Source organism: Lagopus muta, chromosome 9, assembly GCF_023343835.1.
Source record: "Lagopus muta isolate bLagMut1 chromosome 9, bLagMut1 primary, whole genome shotgun sequence".
Lineage (NCBI taxonomy): Eukaryota > Metazoa > Chordata > Aves > Galliformes > Phasianidae > Lagopus > Lagopus muta.
The window spans coordinates 13,849,883-13,875,973 of NC_064441.1; the positions used below are offsets into that span (position 1 = coordinate 13,849,883).

The 26,091-nt window shown below is 41.3% G+C and overlaps 1 protein-coding gene and 1 long non-coding RNA gene across 9 annotated transcripts in view; one reads left to right on the plus strand and one right to left on the minus strand.

Annotated features, from left to right (window-relative positions):
- Nucleotides 1-336: 336 nt before the first annotated feature.
- On the minus strand, nucleotides 337-5,369 carry LOC125697899 (uncharacterized). The gene is made up of 3 exons (XR_007378974.1): nucleotides 4,968-5,369; nucleotides 4,423-4,581; nucleotides 337-2,101 (listed from the first exon to the last, which is right to left on the minus strand). It is a non-coding gene; the product is annotated as an uncharacterized LOC125697899 (long non-coding RNA).
- Nucleotides 5,370-5,485: 116 nt separating this feature from the next.
- TRIP12 (thyroid hormone receptor interactor 12) overlaps nucleotides 5,486-26,091 on the plus strand; it is a 68,048-nt gene continuing 47,442 nt past the window's right edge. For 7 of the 8 annotated variants that reach the window (XM_048955638.1, XM_048955640.1, XM_048955641.1 and 4 more), the window contains exon 1: nucleotides 5,486-5,609. The gene's annotated coding sequence lies outside the window, so the exon portion shown is untranslated. Of the gene's footprint in view, nucleotides 5,610-5,711; nucleotides 5,818-26,091 lie in introns of those variants that run through there. The other variant, XM_048955639.1, reaches the window with a different exon arrangement.

The following is a 26,091-nucleotide window of genomic DNA, read 5'->3' on the forward strand; positions in this document are numbered from 1 at the left end:
AAGACAAGAAGTTGATAATTTTATGCAAATGACATCCTCTATACAAATAACTCATAACATAACTATTTTGTTTAAATGCCCCTGAAGATAAATTTGTGCACTTGCTTTGGTTCATTAAGAACTCAAATCTTCAGTTTTAAATGTCAAGGAAGAGAACAGAAGTGGTCTGGATAGGCAATAACTGTTGCAGCATCCTACAAGATTGAAACGCAAACAAAATTGTAAGACTTTGAAAAAGGTTCAGCTTTTACAGATCTTTACTTAAAGATCAGATTAATCTTGGGGAAAAAAAAAAGTTACTACAGTAATTAATCTATAATTAATTTCATATTATACCAAACATCTTTTTTTTTTTTTTTTTTTTTTCCCCACCAATCCATTTTGCTTAAGCACTTCAAAGTGACATCTTCTGTTAATCAAACAGATTATACACCAAGTGTCAGCATTAAGATTTACCAACAAGCTCAACAAGCTCAAGGTAGAACAGCAATATGAAATGTTATCGATGATGCTATTTTTTAATTTTTATTTTTCTAATCTTTATTAACATTGTTTATTGAAAAGCAGTTTTAAGTGGCTTTTGAGATTAAGTGCTGCAGGTTTGGAATTTCTATTTAGCACTAAAAGTTCCAGAAAACAATTAATTACAAGATTGTTACTTTAAGAAAATATTGTGCTACTCACAGCATTCAAAATAATACGTTGTGCTCAGAATGCATTGATTTAATCAGAAAACAACTTAAGATGCAGAAATGAACAACAGACAAAAGAAGCAATGATGGGTAAAGAACAAGAACAGTCGTCAGAATTGTTTGCCTAGTGTTACTTACACTATTTGCACATCCACATGCCCTGTATGTATTTGTTACAGAGTCTAGCTGGTGTATACTGGTCTAGCTGGACCATACATACAATTCTGCAATCACACATTCAATAAAATTCAGCTATCCCACTATACAAGCAGATCATGTATAGAATACTGCACAAAACACCACAAATTTTATATACATCTGATTCCATTATTTTACAGGTTAAGTTTCTAAACATTTTACTATCATGACAGAATCCTCTGATTAGTGCAGCGTCTGTGAGGTGACAGATGCTAGTATTAATTACACATTGAGTATATCATTTTCTCATTATGTTTCTTTTGTTACCAGCTTCATCTTTCCAGTTATCAGCCTGTCCTATAAGCAGATTAAGAATTTTTTTTGGTCTCTATAGCTTGTTACATGAGTGACAGACCTTTTCCATACTACCCTACCATCTGGATTCCTCTCTTGCAATTTTTACAGTCTGTACTTGTCAACTGTAAGATCACTGGTAAGAAATTTTATTTTGAAAGGTTACTTATGTGGTTATCTGGAGTGATTTTATGTTCAGCGTTGGAAGCAATATGGCTTAGTGCCTGCTTTGTACAAACAGATAATGTCTATTGTTGGTGACCTACCTTGCCAAATTATAACAGGCATATCAAATATTAATTTGGCATTTCAAAAATGATTGAAGAACATGCACAATGAAAGGTAGCTAGAAAGGCATGTTAAACAAGTTGCCATCTTGATGGTAGCCTCAAGACAAAAATTCCCATTCTATACGTTCTGCACACACAAAATCAGAATTATCCACTGTTTCCATAAACTTTACCAGAATTTCTTGTATATACAGAGATTTTATGGCCAAATCTGTTCTCTCTGTAGTACATTTGTCCTGACATGTACAGCAACCTTTCCATAACAAACTCAAAAGGCTGCTGGGGGGAGAAAAATGAAATTGAAAATTCTAATGGCAAGGTCATTCATTTAGGAATAATTTCTGCAATTAGCCAAAAGGTTGAGCTGGAAACTGACAATGGGAAGACAGACATTGGGATAATAATTGATCAAATGACAATCAAGTCAGCAATGTGATTTTGGCACAGGAAGTCAAATATGATCTTAAAACTTAAAATGACACAATTTTCCAGAAGACGAAGCAAATAACAATGCCTTTGCACCAGGCTTTCAAAAGACCTCTTGCTTACAATAAAAGTTCTAATAGGAAGAAATGCACAGGAAAGATACCGCAGTGACCAGGAAGCAGATTGTTTCATAAGTGGAAACTGAAAAAAACAAAACAATACTGTCAAGAGAGAATATTTACTGAAATTAAAAAAGACCAATCTCGTATGTATGTGTACACACACTGCTACCTACATACAATGGTACTATTTAAGCCAAAGGACAGCACCCCACAAAATAAACTTGCAAATTTATCTGTATCACTGCATGTTTTACCTGGTAGAGAAATGATTAAGTGGAACAGTTGTTCTGTGTTAAGTAGCAAAGCAAAAAAAAAAAAGCCTCACTACCTTTGAAGAGCACCTAGTCCCATTTATGCTGTGAAGATCTATTATGTGGCTGGACAGAGCAATGTGGACTTCAGAAATCTTCATTTTTCTATTTCTGCAGTGGAACTGTTACATGCCCATGGTGAATGAATGTGTAGAATAGTTTCCCTGCATTTGTGAAGTTATGATTACAGCCTTAAAACGGCTATCTAAAATAAAATACTTTCACTGTTGGTTCTAAAGATCTTTTTCTATACAATCTAGCTATTTAAGCTGCATACCACGAATACTTATTGACCTGCACTTCTGTACAGTCTATTTTGAGAAAAGTTTTTTTGCAGTCAATTATAAGGCTCCTCCTTCAGTATCCACCTTCAGGTAGCTTAAACAGAAGCTACCTGGCAATCCTCTCCTCCTGGCTTCTCAGTAGAAATTCACGCTTGCTAGTAAGTAGTCAATACTTTTGTTTACTGACTCTAAATTTGAAATGTTAATTGAAATTGAATTTTTATCTGGGATGGAAGCTGTCTTTTGTTGCAGAAGGTGAAGTTAGCACCAGGGCCTCCTGGGGCTCAAATACATCCACACAAATGCATATTTCTTGCTAATGTTTTTCAACTACTGCTGCATTTGACTGGTTAAAAAGAGTTCGAACAGCCTCTGTTCCAATCTGCTTCCTATATAATTTGCCTGCATCAGGCCTTGTTTTCTTTTTTCCACGTGTCCTAGTTTCTCTAGGTTCAAGTTAAAGACAAGTAAAGATGCAGTAGTACACCTTGCCAATATTGCAAATAGCAGTATTGAAAAATAATGTTTTCTGAATTATTTCTGCAGTAATTGACATGCTTACAGCCAAAGACGCACACCTCTGCATCGCAGCCTAGCCTGTTTTGTCCTCCTGTTTTCACTGCTTAGGCTCAGCAAATCTGTTAGTGTACACTTACCTCTGGTTTCAGAGATATCCTTTATTTTTATTTGTAGCAATTTCAATTCACTTATGTTCAATTATACAGCTTAAGCCTACTGTACTGACCATGAGGCAGTAGCAGACTTCAGAAAAACTGTCTGTAGAACATCCCTTGTATACCAGGGTGCATAATGGAAGAAAAAATTCAATTCCCTGGAGCGAGGGGAAAAAGCTGGACAAAACAGTGTTGACAGGGCTGAACACAAAGCTTGTTGCAATGCACTGGTTTCTTCCCCACAGAGGACCGCCGTTTGTTCAACTGTATTTTTTTTGCTCTAAAACTTCCCTAAGGCTTTCTGTATTTGCAGAGGGATTTCTTGTTCCAGGATAGTTTGAGTTGTTAGTCAGCTGGTACCTGGAATGCCTGCCCATGACTACTGGTCTATACATTCTGAAGCTGTATAAACCATTCCCAAATTACTAACTTTGCCATCGAAGAGCCAAATTTACTGCTCACATAAAGCTTACAGAGCCAATTCAAAGTAGGGCTGTGCTCACAAAAATACAAAAGCCTTCACACAAATACACCATAGAGCTGTGGACACTTTTTTTCTGCTTAAAAAAAACAATGCATCATTTCTAAAACATTGACTTTCAAGAATGGGACTAATCAAAGTAGAAAATTCAGTGTACATATAACTGTGTGCACGGCTAGAGCTTTAGATTACTAGCTGAGTGCAAAAGTGTATGTTAAATAGCCCAGAGCACTCAATGAATGCTCCACAAATATCACAGCACTGATACGATTGCCACAAGGTCCATCGGGAAGGCCCATTACAAGACTTCAGCTATGAAACATAACACATTTCTCAGCTGTTGCGCAGCACCATAACCACTCTTCATTTTGGAACTTAGAGGTCCCTGGAGTTACTCTGGAACTTCTACCTCAAACAAATTTTGGGGGAGATTGAAATTACCCTCCTCCGTTATTTTTCCTCTAAGATATTTGATAGCGTCTACGGGACGCTTTCTGAAACATCTACAGGCTCCAGTGAATTTAAAAAAAGTGGCATGACAGAAACCAAGAGAAGGAGCACATTAAAAAAACCAAAACCACAGGTTATTTGGACTAGCAGCTTAATTCAGTTTGCCACCTCCCACTCCCTTTAATTTCTCGATTGCAAACCTGACAAGTTTCCTCATCTCCGGAAGAAAACCATTTGGCTGTTTTCAGTCTTCCTATTCCCCCGACAGACAATTTAGCTTTATTCTCCTAGAGCGAGTTGTTGGACTATTTTCTTTCTCAAATCCAGCTACCCTGAGGCGCAGCTCATCTTGCCTTTCCCTAGGACAAATACAGGGACGTAATTAAGTATTTGCGATTCGCCCGCTTACTTCCATCGTTTACCATACCTTTCTGTAACATCACTTAGTTTCAAGATGACCAAGTCACACGTGTTCGCACACGTTCTCGAGGCGCCAACACCTCACAGGACTTTCCCCCCCAGCACTCACCCAGCCCCCCCCCTCACCCTCGGGCATGAGCGGCGTCCCCCACCCCGCCTCTCACCGCCCTCCTTTAGGCGACAGCTCCCTCCCTCGGGATGCCCCGCGCCCCTTCCCTCAACGCGGCCCTCACAGCAGCGGCAACAGGTGGGAACGGCCCCCCCGGCGCCTCAGACAGAAAGGAGAGAGAATTCAAAGCCGCGATCCAAGCGGCCCAGCCCGCACCTCGCGCCAGGTGACAGCGGCCGCCGGCGGTCCTCGCTCAGGGCCGAGACGCACCCTCGGACGCCTCCGCGGGCAGCACGGCGCCATTTTGGGACGCTGGAAGGCGGTGACTATAGCAACCAGGAAGAGGCGGACATCGCGCGGGGTCACCGCCGGCCCGGCCCCCTCTTAAAGGAGCAGAGCCGGCTCCTGCACAGCGGCCGGCCAGCGTTTGAGCCCCCCGCGGAGCGCCGCTGCCCCGCGGGCCTCTCTCGCCCCTCCCGCCCCCTGCCGGAGGGGAGGTCCCGGCGCGGACCCCGGGGTGACGACCCCGGCGGAGGGATACCGCGCTGCGGCCGCCGAACCCACCGAGCGCAGGGAACCGAGCGCGCGCACGGCCGCCGCGGGGGCCGCGTGGGGGGCGGCAGCCCGGGCGGGGGCCGCCCGTCGGGCCGGAGGCTGCGCGGGCCCCGGCGGGGCCTCGACGCCGGGAGAAAGTAGTCCGCCGGGCTCCCCCCCGCGCCGCTGGAAGGGGTTCGGCGGCGGAGGCGGATGCCGCTCGGTGCTGCGGCTTCAGCTGATAATTGAAGGGAAGAGAGGCGGCTGCTGCCGGGCGGCGAGGAGGCACGGAGCGTCTGTGGAGGCCGCATCGGGACAAACTAGGTACCCGCGGCCCCTCCGCTTCCTCGCTGGGCCACTGGGGGAGGTGGGCCGCGGGGCCTCAGTGTTCTGGGGCTCCTTGGCGTTCCGAGTCCCCGGTTCCCGGGCCCCCGTTCTATGGGCCCCGCCGCGTCTGCCCAACCGCGCCGCCCTTCTCCGGGGCTCCGGCCCGGGCCGTTGTTGGGGTGCGCGGGGGCGGCTGGGCTCCGAGGTGGGTGCGGGGTACGGGGGCCGCGGGGTCGGCGGGGCGGCAATTGGGCCGGCCATCGGGCCGCGGGGCCGGGCCGCTGTTCCTCGCCTCCGGGCGGGGGGGTGGGCGCGGAGCCCGGGGTGGCGGTGGGGGCTGAGGGCCGCGAGAGGCCGGAGGGGGGGGGGGGCGGCCCGGCCCGGTGCCGCTGCCGCTGCCGCTGCCGATACAAAAGGGCAGCGTCAGTGTTGACACCGCGCCGTGCCCTTCCGCCTCTCCCTCCCCCGCTGCCGTCGGCCCCTTTGCCCTGATGATTTTTCCCGTGTTTTTCTTTGTTTTTCTTTTTCTTTCCTTCTTTATTTATTTTTTTCTTTCTTTTTTCCTTTCCCGTAGACGCTATCAAATATCTTAGAGGAAAAATAAAAAAAAAAAGCAACTCCTCTCCCCCTCCCCCCCCCCACCTCACAGCCCGGTTTGGCAAAAATGCTCCATAATCGCCCGTCGTCCATATTTCAGAGCCTTTCTGGGGGAAGGAAGAGGAAGGAGGTGGGGAGACAACGGAGGCGATGTAGGGCCGAGCTGCGGCCCTGCCCGCCGGATTATTTTCGCAGCCAGCACTCCGGAGCCGCTGTTTTTTGTCGCTTTCGGTCGCGATACGAGTTCCCGGCCGCGCCGTTCTCTTGCATAACGTATCGCGCTCGGAGGTCGCTCCGGCGGCGGCTGCCGGTCCGCCCGCCCGGCGCTGCCCGGTGCCGTCCCGGCGCTGCCCGCCGCGCTGCGGGCCTGCTTTCCTGCGCCGTGGCCCGGCATTGTTCCCGGCCCCCCTTCCTGGTGCGCCGGCCCTCGGCCGCCGGGGGGCTCCGAGCGGGGGCGGCCCGAGAGTCTGGGCCGTGAGCCGGGAGAGAACGGGGGGAAGAATGGAAAGTTATGTCGAGGGCTTCGGGGGAAAAACATCGACGTAAGGAACAAAGGTCCTGCCTGTGCTGGGAAGGCCTGCTTGTGAGGCCTGATTGTGTCGCATTTACACACGGGAAGAAATGGGTGCTTGGTACTGGCCTACATTGATTCTGTAGCTCTGGTGTGTGGCTTGGGAGCGTTTTCAGAGCCTGTGCAGTTTGTTTGGAGGGTGGTTTTGTTACGTGTAGCAATCTAGTATTAATTTTAGTTAGAAATATTTCATATATATATGTATTTCCAGACGATTCTACAAGATTGCATCGTCTCGCTCTCTTTTTTTTTTTTTGCCTACCTTGCCATTTCCCTACCCTGTTGCAGTCACAACACCGATCTGGGCTTTCTAACCCCACAGTACAAAACTTTCCTTGAATGGGGCAACTTCCACAGTTTCTGCACTGCGTTCTGCTTACTGAGCTTCCTGGTGCTTTAAAAGCTGTCAGGAAGAGGAGCTAATTAGTTACCACCTCACTGTATGACATACATCCTTCAGAATAGGGAAGAGGAGGTGTTTAATGACTTACATTTTAGTTTATTTCACAAGCTTTTTTTGCTGTAACTGGATATAGTTCCTTTGGAAGGCTTCAAAAACAAGCAGGCCTTGCTGTGATTGCTTCTGTTTATCTGCTGCCTTCTTTACGGTTCTCTCTTTCCTTCCCCACCTCCAAGATTGTTCCTGGTTGTATGCAGGCTGTGTGTGTTTAATTGCTGCTTAAACAGATCTGTGAGATTTCAAAGTATTTTAAAAAATTTTAATACATGCATATACAAATGTGTGATGAAGATCAAAGCAGTGCTTGAAAAATAACAATACCTCTCTGCTTTTTGATACCCTAACTGATAAATATTCATAGGGACTAAATATATTAATGAAAATTGTAGTATTTCAATTTTTACAGGTGTCACACTCAACTAAAATGTTTAAAAGCGGTATTCTGGTGAGTAAATAACACTTCTAGTGCTTCTTAAAAGCTCACGTTTTCAGCTTGTGGCAAGGGAACTTATTGTGAGTGGCTCAATTGTGCACATAGTGTAGTTCTATAGGTTTGATCTTAAAAATTGAAGTTTTTTTCTGGAACATTTGTTGCTGAGTGCCTCCTATTCTTGAGATAGAAATATAGGTGGTCTGAGTGTGGGTGTTATTTTTTTTTCCTCTTAGTGTTTCTGTAAAATCTGGTGTTCAGCTTGTGATACTGACTTGTAGTCTGTGTTCTCCAGGCTCCAGATGGCTCTATAGGTAGGATTTGAAACTGGCTTTAGCTGTTAGTAGAAAAATTGTAGGTCATCTGTGATGTGGCATTACTACTTATTAATATAGCAGATCTACTTTAGTAGGAGTGCTGATGTGTTGAGTAAGAGGCTTATGAAAATGGAGTCTTTTCATGTCTTGTAGAAGTTCTGGCTGGTAACCAGCAGGGAAATAACCTGTATCTTAGTAAATGAGTGATTGAAACTCCTCCTTGATAAGGAGCCATGCAGAAGTTTCTTTTATTTCTATATTATGCTTTGACCTATTGTCTTCAAACTCAGGATGTATACATTATAGAAAAGAATTGCAGTGAAGGCCTTTTGTAATATCATGCTGATGCTTGAGGTGTATGGCTATGGGTAACAAGGACCCTGCATTCCCAGTACAGCATTTTTTTTTTCTTTTGAAACCAGATGGAGCTGACTTTAATTTCATAGTTGAAGTCGTGATGAGTTTTTGTAAGTCTTTATATTACTGATAAGTATTATTTACTTTGAGACCATTTGGTGAGACAACCTGACTAAACCGCTTTCATTTTTCAGCAGTGAAGCTGAGGTTTGAGTAGGAAAGTTACTGTTCAATTAACCTGCATGTTGGTACTTAGCAGTGTAAGTGAGCGTCAGAACTGTCTGTGTTACTTCTTTAGGCTGTGCTGCATTTTCTAACTAGGGAATTAGTAAGTAGCACATAGAACACTGCTCATCACTGGTCTGTCTTCTGTCACACTGAGGCGGAATTATTGTACCAGCGTATAATCAGGGCCCAAAGTTGTACGCCGTGTACTGTCTTGTCAAAAACTGGGACCTGGAATGTTTCTGGGATCTTCCATTGGCTGGTCTGATGATGTGTGTCCTGTTCATCACCTGCAAAATTAGTAACACTCCCTATTAAGCAGTTTGTGGACTCTGACAAATTCTTAGTAGTGGAAATTTTTAATCAAGCTGTCACTGCCCAATTCAGTACTGACAGTGAAGGCAGTGATGCATCTGAACTTTTTGGTAGCAGGGTAAGCAATTACCTTTGGGCCAATGGATGTTTTTCTGAAGTAGTACAGTTTACTGTAAATTTGCTCTTGATAGTTTATATGCAGTATTGCAGCAAGCTTATGGCAGTGTATGGACCAATTTCTTATAGAGTGTTTTCATAGTAAAGTTTTGATTTATGATATGAAGCTGATAACTGGAATACAAAGTTTCATTAGCTGTCCTGTGTTTTTACAATTTGCTTGAATAAGTTTTGCTCCTTAAGAAAGATTATCAAGCATCTGTTTATCACAAAACACTTGCATGTAGCTTTTTGGTTCAGAATGTCTCACCAGACAAAATAATTAAATGTAAAATATGAATTCAAGAATCTTTTGTGAACCAAAAATTTCCAGCTGCATGTGATGCCAGTCGCTGTGAAAAACAACTTAAGTCAGCTAGCTTCTCTGCTGCATGCTTTGAAATAGTGGGGATGGTTACTTACTGTGATGGTTAGTTCTGAGCTGCAATTGTTCTCCTAATGCTGCCACGTGATAAAATCGTTCTCAGCAAGTTGGTTGAATCTAACTGTGGAAATACACAATTGTAGTCTCCTTTAATTCTGTCTGGCAGTTGGGGTTCAAGCACACACGAACAATTCTACTCTGCCTGTAACAAGGCTTGTCTTGTAACGTGCTGACTGTTGCCAATCTTAGTTGACTCATGAACATATACAGGACTAACATGGCAGAAAACTGCTGTGTCTGAGAGTGATAGTCTGCTTTTTAAGAGAAAACTGCAATATAGGAAAAACTGGGGAAGTTGAGTGTGATTCAGTAGTGTTCATCATGGTGACCTGATACTGGACTTCAGTACTGAGCAAGTGAGATGCAGTAACTGATTTTTTTTTTTTTTTTTTGTCATAGCTGCCTTCAGTTGATCAAAGAAAGCCTTTTTTTGTTTTTGTAATGAATGATAGAATAAAGTAGTTTAGAAATGACCTCTGGAGGTCGTTTGGTTCTGCTCCCCACTTGACTTCTACTATTTTGGCCTAAATAGCTTTTAATTGATCATCAAGCTGATAAAATCACTACATTTTCCTGAGTGATAGGAAAGAAAAAACCAAACACATAAAAAGATGGATGTGAGGAGGGGACTGGAAGGTTTCTGTGTTGTAGTAATTCAGTGCTTTGTCATGGGAGGGCAATCAAATGTCTCAGTGTTTTCTGAGTAGATTGGTCTGCTATGTGATGGTGTCTGCTTTAAAATAATGTGTGATAGAACAGGAAAGATGTGACCCTCAAGAATGGCCTGAGTAATCTCCTGACACTGAACCTAGAATTATGAGCAGCAGTCTGCTATTTCAGAATGGAAGCTGAGGTCCTTGGAACCTGTTGAACAAGAAGGCTTTTTTTTTTTTTTTTTTTTTAAGCTCTGAAGAGCAAGGTGGATTTTGTTCATTCTTCCTTCAGAATAACATGTTACTGATGACCATTACTTTATGTGTAACATCAAAATAAGTGAACTTAGTGTGAAGAAAGGCAAATACTTGCTAGGCTTGGGTGAAGGTGGAAGTGGAAGGTTCTAGAATGTTGTTTATTTTCTGGCATGCAGGTATTATCTGGGGACAGAGGTGTTAGTCTTCAGGAAGGCTGTCTAGTTGGAAGGCAGGCATTCCTGTGCTCCTCTACATTTGTGGCTGACTGCTGCTGTGTTTTTAAAATGTTGTTAATAGCATTCATTGTTAATGCACAACTGTAACTGTAATGGAGATTTCTTACTTTGATTGTTCCTTAGGGATAGTTTATAAAGGTAAACCCATTAAGAAAAATAGACCTGGGTTAAACCTTCATGGGTAATCTAGTGCATAATCGTGCTCCAAGGTAACTGGGCCTAGTCTTTCACCATCTTAGCTTTTAGAAATCATGTGCTGTTTTGTTCTTGCTCTTTCTTCATACCTAGCCTGCTTCACTGTAAGCTTGTTATGGCTTGTTTTATCCCTTCTGGATACAAGAAAAGATCTCTATGCCATGGTCTTTTCTCTCTTAGTCCAAGATTAGTGAAATGTAGAAGAACCAAACACTGGTGAATAAAAGTGGAAATTAAAAAAAAAAGTGTATGTAATATCTATCTATATATATATATATATATATATATATCAGTTCTCAAAAGATATTTGTTTTTAGGAGCAATGTAAGTATTGTGGACCAAACAAATGGCAAAGCTTAAATCACAAATGCATGTGTGATTGTCAACTTCCACTCTCCCTCAAAAAAGAAAGACAACTTTTATTCTTTCCCCCCTCACTCTCAACATAGAAAGGGACTTACATTAAGTGCTATTGGCACTGGAATAATGAATGCTTACTTAAACTCTTTGAGTTGGCGAGGACAGCTGTCCATGCATGTGTAGATTATGAATCTGTGGTAGATGTCTATTTTTGGACAAATATTACTGGAAGATGTGGGTTAGAAGATATTTTCTCATGTTAGTGTTGTCAAATCTCTAATGTAATTAGATTACTCAGTACAGTGTTCCTCACTGGCCTTAAGAAGGTGTCTGCCATATAACTGAACCTTCTGATCACAGGTGGAATGGGGCCATGCATTTAGAGAGGACTAAAGAGTCCCAAGTTTACATTTGGTGTACAGCCTTAGGAGTGAGTTTTTTCCTCCTCGTTGTTTTGAGGATATGCTGTTGCAACCAAGTTGCTGAATGGGAGCTGTGATTTCTGGTGCAAACTCTACTTGTTTTGATCTTTGTGGTTGTTTTGAGCGTAGCAGCTTGATGAGCTGATCCTTCATGGAGGGGTCGTGGCCTGGCTAAGCCTGAGTTGACCAGCCCCTGAAAAGATGCTGCATGGCTAGCTTTCAGCAACAGTAGTCAAACTAAGTGAGTTCAAGTAATAAAATGGGCACAAATTCCATTGGTGTACATTAAGATACAAGTTGGTTGGAAGCTCAGTTAAAAAGCTTGAGGTGCAAATGCCATTTTAACTACAAGAAAGTGATGGAAGCTATATAACTTCAGCAGACTTTCTGCAAAGATTCCAAATCTTAAAAGTAGCACTTTAAAAGTCCACTGCAGTCTATTCTATGGCGTTGTTCATGTTAGTTTAAATGAGAATGCTTGTTGCTGTATCTCACTATGGTGGGATTCTGCCTGCGGTGTTCAGAAGATAGTCAACTTTCTACAGTAAAACAGTGGTAGTAAGAATGAAGAGCTGTGTTATACCATAAGATTGTGGTTAAGGATTATAGATGTTAGCTTTGTTCCCTTATTACGTTACAGAAAGTTTGGCAGAAGATGAAATATATATTTTTTTTGCCAAAAATAAAATGGCAAGTATGCTTTCTTCAGGTTTTTTTTGTATGACAGCTTTAAAGTAGAAACATGCTGCTGCATACTCCCTATTTCTAGCTTACCTCAAATATTTGCAGGCTTGTGACTATATGTAGATCTCTGCCACGTTTTGTACTGGGCTCCTGCTGGAGACTTTCATCTGCACTTTGACTGCAACTAGAAGAGGCACTGTTTAGAGAAATACCATTGCGTGGTTGAATCTGGGAGTTCTAATACTACTTTGACAGGATGAAAAACTAGTTCTCATCAGATTAACTGTGAGGGGGGAAAGGTGAATGTAGAATTTTGTATGTGAAGGAATGTATTCATGTTTACACTGTAGGGCACTGTGATCAAAGTAAATAATTCTCATCCTTGGTTTTTTGTTTTTTTTTTTTTCCAAAATAGCATAGGGGTTTTTAATGTTGCTGAAACCAAACTGGAGTTGGAACAGAATGCCACTGAAGATTCTGGTTTAGCTGTGTTATGTGCAGATGCAAGTAAGCTTGAATCTGGGAAGTATGTATTTGGAAACCTGAGATAAATACAACTTCAGTAATAAGTTGCTTCCTGAGCACACAGTTAAAATTAATGCAGATGCCTATGAGATTCCACTCAAGTAACAACCACAGCAAGCTCCATCTGTCACTGTCAAAATACAACACAAATAACCTGTTAGTTGCAATACTTCATTGCTTCCAGAGGTGGTCTGAAGTATGTTCCTGGGTACATCAGACTTTTTCCTCTGTGGGTAGATTTAGGCAAAAGCTGTTGAAACTATGATTGTAGCTGTAAATAAGATTGGATCCTTAATGTAGTTGCATCATCTGCTTTTGAGGATGTTGAGTGTTTTGTTCAGACGAAGTCTGGTTTTCTATCATATTGAGATGATTGAGCTATTACACGTAAATTCTGATGGTTTCCTTTAGTGTCACCAGAACTGCTTTGTCAGCTCCCTTCTCTTGTTTGTAGTCTGCCCTAAACCAGCCTTGCTTCTGTCTGTAGCATCAGCTTCCTTGTTGTGTTTTTCTTTCAGTGTCACATGACTGCTTGAAATTGCTGGAAACCCTGTCACATCTTGCATGCACTGCTAATGCAATTGATTTTACTTTTGTTTTTGGTGTCAGAATATTTTAAAAAGTTGATCAAAGTAAACCAAGTGGGTTGCTCTGCATCACAGAATTGTTTAGTGTGTCTGACAGTTTTTGTCATCTAAAAACTATTCCCCTCCAGCTAAGAAATGGTTTCTTCCTAACAGATTGTGTGTTGGTACCCTTCAACAAAATCACGTCAGGCTCGTTGGAAAGCCTGCTGGGCAAATCAAAACTAGAGAGCAGGCTGGTTGAACAGCAGAGCTGCGTTAATGTTTTGTCTCTTTGTTCTGTAACCAGTTCTGAAGTACTGGTTGTCTTAAATGTTGCTGTTATAACTCAACTGCAAAAATCTGTGTTAATCTGTCACGAAGCTCCCGTGTCTTCGTCTGCTAGATCTACAGCGAGCTTGTGCCAAAAAATTGAGTAGTTGGTTTGGTTTCCTGAATGTATCAACTTCTGGCACTATTCCTGCCCCACCCCTCCCTGCATCTGGGAGATATCAAACTGAAACATATGGGCACAGAGTGACACAGCAAGAGAAGGATCGAGCTCAATAAACAGCCTCTGCATACTTACTCCATGCTGAAGAGTAGTGTATGGTTTGTGGGTTTTTTATTTTTAAATCCTTGAAGCCACTGCTTATGCTGCAGTAACTTGCTTTGAGGAGAGTTATCTTCTGCCTTCTCCCACCCGAGCAAAATGTGCTGGGGCGGGTTATTTTCCCTTACTTTGTTATTTTGTTTGTTATTGGTAGAACCATGGGACAGGGCAAGGAAAACTTAAAACTGCAGACAGCAGTTTTGGCTTCTTTGCAGTGTCATTTGTGACCTCTTTATGTCCTAGTCCTGAGCAGTGTGAGCATCTCGTCTGTCTCTTGGTTGGCCTAATAAAATAGAGGTTGTTGTTTGTAAGCTGTATATGAGGACAGTGAAGTACTGTCATCCAGGGATAAGCTTAGTAAGAAACATGGAATAACAAAGTGTAATCTGCCAGTACTGTTTGTACATCACTTGTATTTCAAACTCACAAACATCTAAAAAGCAGTTAAGTGCATGTGTTAGCAGTGTTTTCATGCTTGTTAATTCTTCAGTCCTCTTGGAAGATTGTTTCAGTGTGTCATCTCTTGAATTAAATTCTGCAACATACATCTTGAAAGGCACCCTTGCAATTTTGTTTTGCCTGCTGACTATCAGTGTTGTAATCTCATTTTAAATAATTTTCTTCTCACAGTGTCCTACCCTTGGCCCTTACAGAAAGCATTTATGGCCTTCAAGTTGCCAGGCTAAATAATCTGGGCTTTATTAGTCATGTCCTGTAAGAGTATTTTCCTATTCCTTCAACTCGAATTCATCCTTGTTAACCAAGGCCAACTGTGACGGAATAGAGATTCTAGGTAAATATTTTATGCCAGAGTACTGGAGAATTATTGGTTGCTGTATGTACTGAAGGGCTTTTTCCTCTCTGCCTGTCCCCTGATACTCAGTGCCAGGGATGTGTAACCACTGATGCTTCGTTCAGTGACGAGGTTCTTGCCTGTAGCAGGGCTTCCTGTTTTAGTACTTGTGTATAGGAGCTGTGTGGTATTACTGCTCTTCACTGCTTTGCAGATGTCTCAGAGTCGTTTGCTGTTCATTACTTTTGACATGAGTATTGTTCAGGAAGGGTGGGAGTAGAAGGCAGCAATTTGCAAGTTTTGATTGTTTGGGGGAAAATAAAAGGGTTGAAGGAAACAGCTGGGGCTTAGATAAATGTATCACTTGAGTAGCTGTGTTGAAACAAGTGGAGATTGTAACAATTAGTTTGTATCTTATTTCACCGTTACCCTCTGCAGGTAGTGGTCTGCTCACAAAAACCTTCTGGTGAATTTAGATGCTGATATTTTCCGTTTGGATCCTATTTAATGGTAATTGGCTGTTTTAAGTAGTTTTGCATTCAAGAAAAAAAATAGTGCATGACCTCTCCTTAAGTCTGAAAGTGATAGTAAGTGCTCTGATCTCTCTGTTCAGAAAACTTTCCGTTCTGGCATTTGCTGATGTTCTGTCATTACTCAATTAGTTTTTCAAGACTTAATTGCATCACAAATTTAAGATTGTCTGCCTTCAAGTATTCAATATGTGTAAGTGGGCTTAACTTCCACAAAATGTTCTTTCCAACCCTTGTTTTTTTTTTCTTTTCAAAATTTGTCCTTCAACCACAGTAGCAGCATGTAAGTATCTCTAATTTACCTGTGCCTGAAGGAACTACAATATATTAAACAGCTTTTCTTTCTTTCTGTAGTCTGCTTGCAGTAAGAGACAGCTTTGAAGCTGGAAGGAGTGGAAAGCTGTGGTCTAATAGTCCTCATCAGGGAGTACGTGCCGAACTCTAATTCAGTGAGAATATCTATCTACCTGCTCTCCTAGAGTAAACAAATAAAATCTCATTGCAGTAATGTTATGGAAGGTGTATTTGAAAGAACAAACCTTAAATATTAGTTTCTCACAAAAGTGATTGTTCCTAGAAATACCATTAACATTACTGGGATCTCTTTAAAGAGTGTGTTTTTTTTGTTGTTGTTGTTTTTTTCTACCTTATCGTGTTTCTGGATCATTTTTGCTTCAGGGTTCTTTAAATGCCTTATTTTTAGCCTAAAATACACTGTTGGCAGCTAAGAGGAAGAGAACAACAAAATGGTGTAGTATGTTTAAGTGTTCGGTTGATATGTCAGTGACTCCAGCTGTTTTGTCATAAATATTCTAACTGTCATTAAAGCCTGTTGCTCATCCAGGGATCTCCACACTTCCCTTAAGGAAGATGTTCAGAAGACGTTAACCCAGTGTGCATAAGCTTGTTCAGGTGAGAAATTCAAGGACTGAGAGTTCTGTGCTCAGTCTCATGAGTGCTGCTCTGAAATAACTTATTGTGACAAGTAGAAAAGATGCAAGCAATTGTATTTCCCCTGAATCTCAGGTAGCCTGTGTGAAACATAGCTGAGCTGCTGCTTGTAAGCCTCTATCATTACACATAATCTAACCTGTTTTAAAAACAAAGCAGCAGCAACAAAAAAAGTCTGAAGAATTGACCAAAGAAAAACAACATCCATTGATATTAAAAGCAGAAAGTGACAGGTGCGAATCTGTACCTGTAGCAGCTGAAAGCAGAAGCTCAACCTATAGTAGAGTAAAGTGATGTAAATACCTAAGTAAAGAAAGTCAAGGTGCATCCAAAATCAAGGTTGCTAGTTGCTACTTGTATTTCAGGTTATGGCATCCAAGTAGATTTGCACTGGGTGGTGAGCTTGCCCTGTCACTGAAGAGTTGGAGGGTTGGTGGACCACCTCTGAGATGGGAAGAAGTTTAGCATATTCCTTTGTGACTGGGTATGAACTAAACTGCATTGTCCTTTCTGCTTGTGTAGACTGGAACAATGTTTGTGGTGGGAGAAGTTGATCTAATTTCACGTTGTTTCAGCAGAATTCTCAAAGTTTTATCAATGACCCTGTGATAAGTTCTGTGTCTGTTCTTTTACATTGTTGGTATAAACTTGTACGGGTGGAATCATTTGTTTTGACTCAATTCCCAAAGATGGGTATACTCAACTGTAACATGAGAAAGCTCTGTGTCACTGCTAGGGTAAAACCAGTAATCGTAGTCTATCTCTGTAGCTTCTGAGGTGTTTGTGTGAGAGGAGGAGCTTGAAGTAATGATATACCCAAAGGTGACAGCTTTAGATAAATGTATGTGGCTGCTGGAGCATCTTCTGGCAAGTACACAAGGCCTTCACTCGGTTTTTGGATAAGAGGAACCGATTTCTGTTTCTAGTTCGCTTTGGTGACCACGTTCCCTAAGACGATTCTTGAAAAACCTCGTAGAGCTTTTAACTACCACCAGTATTGTGGGATTCTTTGGAGGATAAAGTGGTATTAAGCTGAAAAACTAAAGCGTCAACAGATAGCTCTAATGGCTGACTAGTTTGTGTTTTCTCTCCATTGCCTGTACTGTAATTTTAATGGTAAGTTGTCTTGTGTGAAGAGTATTGTTTGAGTGCAAATAGTGTTATCACTGTTTAGTGTTAAAGAAGATAGCTTAGGAAAAAATAAAAGGGGGGGGGAGGGTAGTGCTGTTTTTGGCTCAAAATGTCTGTTGTATGTCGTTTTAATTATAAAATAATTGCTTTTAAGGTGAAAAGTGTTTCTTTAAAAAAAAAAAATCATATATATAAAAAAAACCAACAAAACCAAGCCCATGAAACAAAGGCCACTCCCTTCCTTGAGATGCTCAGACTCTGTCATGAAATGGAATAAATGTATATTGTAATGGCGTAAGCCGACCTTGATATTTGAAGCTACAGCAACAGGCTGTTTTATGGAGTTGTCTTTCTAGCAAGTTAAAGTAGACATTCATGATTAAAGCATTAATAAATGGTGCTATTTCAATAAGCACTGTTTACAAGCTACTGAACCTGTATGGAGTAGTTCATGGACAGGTTAGACTGTTTTCAAAGTGCAGTACACAGTATCTGTGTACTTTCTACAGGAGAAGCTGTTAAATTTAAAGGAGAGGTACCAATAAAGTATAGGAAGCTTAGAAGGAAGACACAAAGTTCAACTCAGCATCTTTGGTAACAAATGGGTGTTGGAGATACTGCGACTAACTACTTCAAAGATGTGAACTGGGGAAACAGTGGCAGTAGAGATGGCATGATGGGTAGAACACTTCATTGCTCACTAATCTTGTGTGGGATGTGGATGTGCATAAGTGACTATCTTTCATTAGCAAAACAGATGTAGGATCAAGGAGAGGCTGCAGCCTTTAGGAAATAACTAAATTTTGCATTTAGTATGGTGAGATGCTGAGCAGAGGGAAGGAAGAAACTGTTCTCACTTCTCGGCCTACAGGTATTTTTTTTTTTTTTTCCTTCACAAGCCTGTCTGCTTTGTTCTTTAATCCTTCCCTGAAGTCAGTCGTTGCCTGTGTTTGTTTATTACTCAACTGTTATAAAGAGGTGTTCTATCTTGCATCGTGAACAAGCAGTCCTCTTCTTTTGTTTGCCTCCAGTCTGCCCTACTAGTGCGTTTTTATTATTCAGCCTAAAATGAATAGCGAGGGGAAAGGGATGTGCAGGATAGTTCTAAGTCTGTATGGCTGTCTTGTGGGCTTTTTAAGAAAGAGCAAACGTGCAAAAATGGTTGGTTTTATTTAAGAGTTGGTGAATTTTGCATTTTATTTCAGTGCCACATTAACAGTATGAGCTTTTTTCCTGTTTTCAGAAATATTTCAAGGAGACTGGCTAGACAGATACAGGCTTTGAAGAAAAACCTTTAGTCATTGTGCACACAAAATATTTAAAAGAAGCCTTGTCTTCCTTTCCTCTTTGCTTCCAGCTCTGGATATGGTCTGCTCTGGATAAGGTACCTGTTTTTGGAGGTAATTGTATGTTGTCGCTTCACTTTTTATTCTACATTAATGCTTAAAAGGTTGCCCATATAGGAGGCAATCACAAACAGATTGCATGAGTAGAGACTTATCAAATCAGCTGTTGTAATATCCAGATATTACAACAAGCCCAAACTCTAGAAGGTTTAGAGCCCTGCTTATTCTTTTGTAAGTATCTCACACCTGTGGAAAACTATTCTTTTGATCTGTGTGGTCTGTGAATCTTCTCAGTACGCTGGAGATCTGGAGGGTAACTAAAAAACATTGAACAGGTTGAGGTGGCATGTTGTAGGTTGTCTCCTTGCCAGGCCAATAAGGAAACTTTCTTCCTACTCTGACCATCAGTAAGGAATTCAGGCTTGGGTAAACCTGGCCAAGTTAAAACTGAACAAACGCACCTTGTTTTCCATCAAGATGGTAATCTAGTGAACTGTAACATATAGCTGTGGAGTTAAGGATGTTGCTTGGGTGAGGAAAATATGTGATAGTCTGCAGGTGTAGGGGTAAGAAGCAGAAAAAGGGGCTGGTGCTAATCATGTGGGAAGGAAGGGGAGGAATTTGTCTTGCTTTTATTTGTATTTTAGGGGGAAAAGTATGGTAGGTTCTTGTTGAGCATAAAACTAAGATTGGCATCCTGCTAAAAATCAGGTTCTAATGTTAAGACTTGCTCAGGTTTAATATCTTAACTCTTTGTGTTCATTCTCTGTGCGTGTGTATAATTTTTTTTCCCATGCTCCAGCCTCCATGTACAATGCCTTGTTTCTCATTTTATTTGTTAGTAATGATGGAGTGTGTTTATAGCAGGGTAAGCAGTCTCATCAGTATGCATGCTGTGAAGTTTTTTCTCGTATAAAGCTCAGTATTCAGGCTCTTGACAATTTTTTTTTCCCATGACCTTTTGAAGTGCAATCGTATAAGCTAATGTTGTGTGTTCTTTTGTGTAGTTATGTGAAAGAATAGCTCTGAGCATGGTAAATTCCTGATCCTATCATTGATAGGATCAGCTTAAAGGCAGTTTAATCCTCAGTGTCTAACAGGTGTTGCTCTGGGTGTGACTTCCATTTGTTCAGCTTTTAACACGGCTTCTTTTCTTTTTCTCTGTACATACATTATGTACTCTGATCCATGGTACAAGGTGAGTGTCTTAATGGTGTGTATTTATGTATTATGTTGTATAGGAATCTTGCTATGTAGCAGGCCCATGACTTTGTGTAGCATTTGGGTGAGAGAAGCTTTGGAGGAGGGTATGGCCTGCTTGAGATGGCATTGGGAAGGAAGCCTCAACATACATCAGGTACTAAATATTAATGATTAAAAACAACAACAAAAAGGCACCATACTACAAAACAATGAAAAAGCTCCCCAAAGTTTCCTAATTTGTCTAAAAATTTTCTAATTGTTATCTTGAAAATGCAAAAGCTTGACCTCCATTTTATCTGTAGGTAAGAGGCAACTATTGCCCCCTCCCATTGAGGATGTAGATTTCTTCCAGCTTTCATCTTTTAACACGTGTATGATTGATCAGGCTTCTCAACTCTTGGGCACTTCCAGCTGAAGGTGAATATTACCAACTGAAGACCCGATCTCCTCCCTCTTTACCTTCTTTTCAAGGTTGATCTGCATAATGCCCTTACTTAGACATGTAATTTTGGCTTCATCTGTGGCACTCTTCTAATCTGCATGTACAGGCCAACTCCTTTGGTATTTTTTTCTTCTTGCAGTAACTTCTGTAAGATCCAGTCCCTGAGTTTTTTCACTCATATAGCTAATGGTTCTTCTCTGTTTCCTCTTCTCCTTTAGTTACCCAGAAGATGACTGACATCATTGTATATTGATTTGATCTTTGGATGGCCAAGCCATGTTTTACTAGCAGCTGGGTTCACTAGCTCTCTTAGAACTTAAGATTGCACGATGGAAGTTGATTAGGAGCTTGGCAGGGCTCGAGCAACTTGCCATGCCACAACTTGGAGCATGTATTGTGTAGCAGGCTCTGCAGCTAGAAAGTAGCTGTGTACTGTATCAGTCTGTCATGTGATGCTGTTGCCTGTATCTCAGTTTGAGGCTCTGTGTGCCAGATATCAGCTTCACTGACAGAAGCCTTCTGCTGTTACTTTGCCATGCCTGTCTACTTGGTCTTACTTGACCACCTGCCTGCTAGTTTGTCCTCATCTTGGTGATTTCACAGATCTGTATTTTGCGAAGAACTGCTGCTTCTGTTCAATGTATTTAAAGAGCTGTACTCCAGTGACTGCTAACAAGCCAAAACAACTCTTGTGTAAGCACCAGGTAGCAGAATTGTGTACTGGGACTCTAATAGCGCAAACTTCTCTGTTCAGTAGCTTGTTGACAGGTAACAGTCAGTTCAGAGTTCCTGTAAAGGGTGGAGTTAAGCTCTTGCTGTATCAGCTGAGTTGGCAGGGAGATTTTGATCTGATGTAGGTGGACAGAAGAAACTTTGGAAGTGCAGATTCCTTGCTTATGATGAGGTGGCTTAAATATCTCTGGACTTCTGGAGTTGAGCTTTTGTTGATTGACTCACAGCTGTCTAGACTGTACTCTACTGAACACACTAGGTGCTAGGTCCCCAGGCTTTTGATAGCCTTCATAGTTGTGAGCAGAAACAAAATGAATTGCTGTTGAATTGACTGAAGTACGCAAGAGAATTTAGTGTTTAATTGGTTTTAAAATCAAAACGAAAAAGCAAAAGCAAGACACTGAAAGCAGAAGCTACAGGTGTTGTAAACATAAAAACATTTACATGGCATTCTGCTGCTGAGAGCATTCCCTTTCTTTGTTAACGAATTCAAGTTAAATAATACAGTGATGGGAAAAACTTGCATTGAACTAGTTTTGACATGCCAGGAGGGTGACATGGGAGGATAACGAGCTGTTCTGCAAAGAAAGCAAGCTTAATTTGAGCGAAGTTATGCTCTGGCTTTGTAAATAAACTGGAGAATGGTTTTGATTGTCAGCTCTCTTGCTGATGTTCTTAGAAAAAGGAGGAACAATTGCTCTTGACAGGATTTCTAGTTTAGAAAGATGCAGAATATTAAATAACAATGAAGAATATGTGTTTGTGCAACACAAGAATGTTCTATTTTATTCTTTACTTTTTGTAACTTCTCTTATGGATGAGGGTCTAGGATTGGAATGATGCCAGTATGGTTTTCAGAACCAAATTGTAGTACGAAGAAGAGTGAAACAACTTGTATGCTTTCTATCCTCCTCTATCATAAGAGAGAGAGCAGCAAAGTGATAGAACTGAAGAGGAATCCCCTTAAAACAGCATCCTGTCTCCTCAGCTTCTGGTGCAGAAGAGAGGGCTATAGGAAATGAAAGCTTTTACAACCCTGATGTTATGTAGCCTCTTAACCAGCTCTTGAACACAGGCAAGATTTAGTACCAATTTAATTTCTCAGTGCACTTAAATACTGTGTTTTTTTTTCTCCCCAGCATTTTTGTGAAGGAATGGATTCCTAAGACAACTGAGCCCACCTTGTACTCTACATTTGCTTGTACAGAATAGAACATGATAGTGGGTTTTGGTTCCTTTTTGCTCTTCAAATGAATAGGAATGTTCTGCTGCCCTGTTTTTGGTGTTTTTGTTTTTTTTTTTTTTTTTCATTTGTGGCCATCCCTTCTACTGATATGTATGGCTCTTTAGTTATTTTGTCTTGTTGACAGGTTATCAAGCTGTCAGTAGGAGAAATGCTCTGTTATCACTCTGATCAGCTTCATGTTTGGTATTTCAGTTTGGACCCGGGAGACCGGCTAATGTTTCAGTTGTGCTTTAAACCAGTCCACTGTTTTCTTTCTAACCTGGTGATTGTTTAGGTCTCCATAATCTTTAATAGTTTGAAGGAAACTTAAAACCTTGTTTGCTTTTACTCAGCAGAAGGGCTGTGCAGTCTGAGGCTTTAAGTTCAGCTGACCTGCTAGGAGTAGGGATAGTGCTCTGCTGCAGCTTGGAACATTTTTGTACCGTCACCATAATGTTCTTAGCAGCTGCAGGTTGTGTGGTACTGTCTGCCATTGTGAGTTTGCCCTAAATAGTACTTAATGTCTAACTTCTCTGGACTATACTTCTCAAGCTTCAGTATGTTTTGCTAAGCTGTCTTACAGTCTTTTCACCAATGGAAGTTGACAGTTAAGGATATTACTTTGCTGACTTGGGGCCTTTGTGTGTGTGTATGTAACCTGTTGGGATGACATCACAGAATCACAGAATTGTAGGGGTTGGAAGGGACCTCCAGAGACCATTGAATGGTCCAGCATAACAGCTGGGGCATTCTTCTTGTAAGCAGTGCTGTGCATCTTTTTCAGAGACATTTTCAGGGCTCTTTTCTGCTCTGGAAGTTTTTTAATCTTCATATTGATGTACTGAATTTTCCAGCTGCCAATTAGTTGTATAGTTCCCCTAATTCTGAACTGTGAGATCATGAATGAAGATATTTTTAGCTTCTCTCCCTTCCTCTTGTGCTAAGATTTTCTCTTCCCAATCTCCGTTTTTTATTGAATGCATGTATGTGTAGATTTGGTACAGAGAAACTTAATCTGGTGGCTACATCCTTTCAGGCTTCCAGTGACTTGCTGATATGGCTTTGTGTACTGCTGGAATGGGTAGCAGAGTTTGAGCTTTTGGATCCCACTGCAGGGAAGAGCTGGCTGCTTAATGTATCAAGAGCCAAAAGGCATCGTAGTCTCTTAATGGCCAGCTGTGTTGTGAAGTCAGTAGATCAGTGAGTAACTCTACATGCTTGACTGACTTATGTGGACAGTTCATAGCTTGAGTGTGCTTACTGGTGCTGGAGAAGTTTTCTGTAGTATCTGTAACTATTGCTATGTTTCTCAACTGATTGAGAAATGCTTCTACTTTAACAATTACAGAGCAACTGAATTGCCAGGAACTGTTCAATTGCAAGTAACTCTAGGAAGCAAACTTTTTTTTGTCAGCAATTTGAAAGAATCTGTCTCTTGTTTATAGCTTGTACATTGTCTGAAGCTAGTGAGCGCAAAAATGGTTATTGAGCTGGTCACGAGTCTGATGTCTTCATTGTCGTCTTTTGATATTTTAGTTCATGTGCATATGTCTTTGCTTTCCTTCTCAAGTTGGTTCATGTTACTGCATCTCAGTTTTCAGGAGCTGCAGTGGGGGGAGTGCTTTCTCGGTGCTTTGTGATTGCAGTGAGAAATAGGGCCAGAGTTGTTTTCTCACCAAGGTTGTATCTTGGACAGGTGGAGTATGTGTCCTTGCACAACTGTACATCTGGGCATGTCTGAGGTCTCAGGTCGCTAGAATGATATCTCTTGCATGGCTTTTTATCAAATGCTTTTGCTGAAACTTTTTCTGGTAGTTGGTGTCTCTTCCTTGCATGTCCTTACACACCTGGCATGGTGTTTTGGTATTTAACTGGTGATGTCATCTTTCCTCATCAGGGGATCACTTATGATTCACGTTTTGCCTTTCTGCTCTTGCAGTGTATTTTGGTTTAGGAGTTGTTGCATGTCAGCAGAATTGGAGAACTCTGACACGACCGAAGGCCCTGCCTTCAGCAGGAGGCTGGACCAGGTCATCTGCAGAGGTTTCTTCCAGTCAGAGCTTTCTGTGATTCTAACTTGATACTTGTGCTGCAATTGAACCCTGTAGTAAAAAGGCATCAGGTCTGAACAAAGTTTGCTGTTAAATTCTGCTTCTGCTCTCATTAATATTTTAATAACCTTCTCTAAAGGAACTGACAAAGCTGTGCAGCTTTAAGTTTACAGAAATTCTGTGCTGGAGCAAGTATAGAAATCTAACACCTTCTGGATGTTCTTTCCAAGAACAAACTTGGTTTTTGTCTTCCTTTTCTGACTGAAGAAGTGTTTCAGTACCAACAAGTTGGCTAATCTTCTTTGCTGTGACAGTTTGTCTCTGTACTGAATTCACTTTAGTCAGTGGTTCTGGGCTTTTGCCTCTTCGCTTTTTTTTTTTTTTCCTTCCCCCCCCGACTTCAGGGGGTGAATCCAAAAAATAACATTATCCAACCCAGTGTGTGATTTGGTGTAAATCTATTTGGTTCCTGTATCAAAGAAGTTAATGTGACAAAATCAATAGATGCAGTGCAGCAGGTGAACTATAGCATGCCCTACCACCGTTAAATAATGTCATCAGCTTGTGGCTTTTCCACAGAGAGAAGATAGCAGTGAAAAGAAAGAAGAAACTGGGTGGTAGATTGCTTATTTCTGTGTTGGAGGAAGAAAGGCTTGGCATTCCTTAAGGCCCAGTACTTTCATACAACTGAATGAGTCTTTGTATGAATGGCACTGAAATTCAACATCCTTACTGTATCTTATGGGACTGTCTTTTTTTTTTTTTTTTTTTTTTTTTTCCTCTTGAGTGTGGATACTTGTCAGGTAGAAGGGGAGGGTGATGAGAATTTGGAAAAAAACGGTCATAGGAAATATTTTTTTCCTAGGAAGTCTTCAATATTGTTACTCTACTCACTCCCTCGGTCATTCCACGAACTATTTCTGCAAGCAAGAGAGGTAAAAGTCTGCCTGGGGATAAGAGCTTCTGCCTGCATGGATATTTGATGTGCAGGGTATTATCTGTTTGGACTGCAATAGAAAAAGAACTGGACAGAGGTTATTACTGTTGAGTTTGGAATGTACTGAGGAAGAATACTGTGTCAAAATGAGCTGTATGGGATTTGATTTAAATCAACTAACTGGACTAAAAAATGCTACTTAATAAATTTGAGTCAACTAGTAAAGTGGTAGGGGTAATTGTAAGAGTGTTTGCTTGTAAGACAAAGAGGAGATTATGTTTGCAGGTATAGGAGGAGAACCTGCCCAGTGAGCAAAAAAAAATGAGGTGCAGCTTTGAAGTCAGTTTAAAATGATCTAAGATTCAGCAGTTATTGACCATGCACAGGAAGTTCTTCAGTTTAGTAGTGATTACTTTCAACTCTAAAAGTAAACTGCCTACACTGATGTGGGGGAATATGAATCTGCAATTGTAGAATTCTTGTAAGTATGCTGAATTCTGGGTTCTGGCTGGCAAGACTATAACTTTCTGGAAGAAAATAACCAGAACTTACTAAGTATAAACATCTTCATGTCTTTCTCCCCTTCTTCCCTCCCCCCCCCCCTTTTTTTTTTTTCTTCTGTTTAATACTGGTTTCAGAGCACTATGCTTTGGCACTATTGCTTGCTGCTGCAGCATTGAAGAAGCACCTGTTCTTGGACCGAAGTGCAAAGGAGGTGGTATGCTGACTAAAGCTCTATGCCAGGCTGGTAAATGG